Source organism: Hibiscus syriacus, unplaced genomic scaffold (genome assembly GCF_006381635.1).
Source record: "Hibiscus syriacus cultivar Baekdansim isolate YM2019G1 unplaced genomic scaffold, ASM638163v2 tig00112206_pilon, whole genome shotgun sequence".
Classification (NCBI taxonomy): Eukaryota; Viridiplantae; Streptophyta; class Magnoliopsida; order Malvales; family Malvaceae; genus Hibiscus; species Hibiscus syriacus.
Genome location: NW_024063267.1, coordinates 1,137,602 through 1,141,466, shown reverse-complemented (window position 1 = coordinate 1,141,466; position 3,865 = coordinate 1,137,602). Strand labels below are relative to the sequence as shown.

Here is a 3,865-nt window from a genome sequence, read left to right as displayed (position 1 = left end):
TATCTGCCTGTTTTGTTGGGGCTAGTTGAAAACGGTATCTACATTATTAACTGTATCTATGCCACAACGTTATGAATTTGATATAATGTTAAAAATGTTCTGAAGTTTATCTTTTTGACCACATACAGGTACCGGCTAAAACATAACTTGCGGTTCTGTTGGATAAATCAGGAACATGATGTGAAGGTGGCTTAAATCAGACCCGAATCATAATTTTCATATCAGAGTCCCTTCAATGTCTACAGTTCCCTTTCAAACAGTTCTCTATCGTGCAGGAAACTACCATGTTGGATTCTTGGTATGAGGTACTATCAGTGTTGCACTTGATGGCAGTTCTATTGTTCACAAGCCAATTATGCTTCTTCCGAACAAATCTACTGCTGGCTATCAGAATACATCATTAGAAGGTGAGGGTGACAAGTCTGTTTCTTGCACTTCCAATGCTCGTTGCTATCGAACAACATGATTTTTTTTCTGCGACATTTATTTACAAGCGCAGAAGGCATAGATCATAAATCCCTTGTATATATTTTACAAATACTAAGGGATTCCATGTGAGGGTTTCCAAAGAATTTTGTGTACCAGGGTTGCATTAGTTATGCATCATGAGTTTCTTAGATCCTTAGTTTTTGTTAGAAGGTGTTCATGCTTTAGTTTTACTAGCATCGACAGGCAAGGTTACTTCGATCTATCTTTTAACGACTAGTAAGTTTTCAAAATGTATGAGACCACCACACAAAGATCACAGGAGAAGTTTTTTTAGCAAACATCCCGGTACTTAATTTACTTTAGTTCTAGTCTTCATGTTAACTTATATTTAGAAGACTTTAGTTTCTTTTCCATCTTTGTGTTTTCTTCCTTTTGGATAATAATTGGGGCCACAACCAGGGGTGGCCTTCCCTTAGCCCTTTTCCACTTGAAGATCCCTTTTACTTAAAGTAAGGGGAAATTCCAATTGGTACCTCGGGCAATGGTAAATGTCAATATCTTTTTCTTAAGCCGATAACTATAAGGTGTTATGCAGGGATTACACATTAGATTTCTTTCCATTCCTTGCACTTAAACCGTGACCTTCTCCATTTATATGACTAAATCTACCTTTTTTCTTCATTTCTCTAAGACTGCAACGAGCATCCATCGACATTTTCTTAAAGGCAGCTGGATATCTGGATTTTGCTGTGCAGAAAGTTCTTCCCCAGTTGCCCTTGGAGCTTAGGTTTGCTCGAAAGATTTCTGCCTCTAGTGTTATCGAAATGATTCTAACATTCATTTTCCTTATGCATCGACTAAGCAGTGCTTGAAACTGTTGTTTATCGCAGGAATGATTTGCCGTTAGACCTGACGGAGGGAGTGCTCAAATCTCTTTGTTTGCAAGCATTAGGCCAGGTAATATTTCATAGCCAGTGAGGCTGATATTCATTTCTTTCGGTTAAGGACCTAAAAATATTGAACATTTTAGACGAAGGCTATATCACTCTTTAAATCGAACTACGGACAAAGGTGGTCTTAGTATCTAAGTGATGGCAAATTTTGCGGTAATGTAACGTGTGGTACAATCGTGTAACTCGAATATCATGTTTCTAATTAAAGAAATCGGAGGCTGCCTTTAATTTTGAAATATTTACAGGGTGTTGAGATTCAACTGGGAATGGCAATTGATAGCATCAAGGCTACACTGGCAGTGAAAAGGAGGCTAGCATGTGAGATGGTTAAATACTGGCATCAGGTAAAGTTATTATTCCTTGCATGGAAACACACACGAGCGCATATATATATGTTTGTTTGTGTGTGTGTGTGTATGTATGTATATATCATGTCTTTAACAATTTTGTGGTTTGTACATATAAAATGCAGGCTCATGAGTACATAAAGGACCTTCCACTAGCAAATGGATGGGGAGAAAGCACAAGCTTTTCGTTCAGTGGAAGCATATTGAAGCTAAGGTACAATTCTCATCAACCACCCACTAGACAGCACAAGTAGACATGCAAGCATCTCATAAGGAGCTAGTAGTTCATCGCCATCTCATCCGATCTCCTTGTTGGAGGTCTTGAGCTGGTGTTTTAACTAACGAGCTACGGTTCTTGAGAAGGATATAAGTGTAGAAATTGGTTTCTTCTGAGAGAATGTTTCTTTCAGCCTGCAAAAATTTTGAGGGACTATTGTTTCTGCGACTCGACTATCTCTCTTAACTCAAATCCGGTCTTGTCGAGATCGAAAAGCTTGATAGAAACATGTATAAGAAAGTAACTGGCTCACCATTTTATGTTCCAGGCTGTTGCTTACTATCTCCATGGATTAATCCTGGAAGAAGGGAAACGTCTGCCGACATTGCTGCAGCGGCTCTCCAAGCAGCATGAGTATCTCAAGAAAGCAAAAAGGCTGTGAAGGATTCCATATGGCACTCCCTTCATCACGGTAGTTTACTTGTGAACTCTCCCTGTATATAATCTATATTGCTCGGACTTTTTCATTTTTTTATGACGTGCATGTCCAACACTTACACGAGTCCGAGTAACATAGTGTAAACTAAATGAATGCCTGGATGTGCGACGTAGTAATCTTCACTTATACAACAGTACCTATTTGTTTTTTTTCCCCAGTAATCCTCCACTGGGGAGCTAGCAAGTATCTTGCTGAGAAGATTCCAAAAGATGTACCAAGCAAAACAATCAACTGGGATTCGCAAAAACATGAACTGTAAGTCCTTTCCCCCTTCATTTTTACACGCAAGAGTGATCGAGTCGAAAAGTAGTTAAATATGTTAAAATTCGAATCCCAAACTCGTCGGATGCCACCTGCTAAAGCTTTGGCAACCCTTTAGAATTCGGAATTTCGGATAAAGTAACAATTAGTCCCTGAGCTTGACAACTCTTTAGGATCTACATTTGTACCGGAACTTGACATTTTTTCCAACTTGGTCCATGAACTTGATGTACATTCCAATGTTGAATTGTCGGAGATGATCTTTTAAACACCCAATTTATTTATAATTGACCCCATTTTTGTATCATTTGCCATGACGCTGGTTTAAATTGTATAAAAAGGAATACTTATTTTGTTCAATTTGGGTCCCAGGATTATGCAAATAGCACCAGCATTGCCAGACTTTGCATTGTCCCTAAAGCCTGATGAGTATCAGCTTCCTTCAATGGATCCCTCCTGGAAAGCCTGAAAAGCCAGTATGAGATTTGTATTAATCAAACTCTGAATGATGATAATAATGATGATTGATGTAAAATATTGAATGATTCTAAATCAAAGTTGTTGAATGTTTTCCATTTTTCAGGGATGATCTTTAGCCTTCTCCGTGTCTCATTCTTTAAGTAAATCGAAAAATTAATGGAACAGAGAAAATAATTCATTTATTTATCATAAACATATTTACAATTGATTTTTTCTACCTTATTACATATACGATCTGTTAAATGATTGGTTTTAATTAATTTTCACACAAATTACTGAATTGTAGATTTACAAATTATATTATTGTGTTTAGATAAACTTTTATATTATCCATTTGTATAATTCAATATACACCTTTCATTACAAGAAATCCCACCTATTGATAGTGATCTTCCCAATTCAGTTGTGTTCATAGATGGTAATAAGTTGTCCATAGATGGTGTCCATACATGGTAATAAGTTGTGTCCATAGATGGTGTCCATACATGGTAATAAGTTGTGTCCATAGATTGTAATTAGTAGGGATGGTAATGGATCTTAGATCGGACCTGAATCCGTAGAACCAAATTTATTTTATATGGTCTGCATTTTAAAATTTTAGATTTGACGAATTCGGATTGGATCAGAATTATCTGATTAAAGTATGAATTTAAATATGGATCTAATCTAAGATATCGAG

The 3,865-nt window shown here is 36.9% G+C and overlaps 1 pseudogene; it reads left to right on the top strand.

The window, feature by feature from the left end:
• The first annotated feature begins 372 nt into the window (after nt 1-372).
• LOC120175448 lies at nt 373-3,288 on the top strand (annotated as a pseudogene).
• The last annotated feature ends 577 nt before the right edge of the window (nt 3,289-3,865 follow it).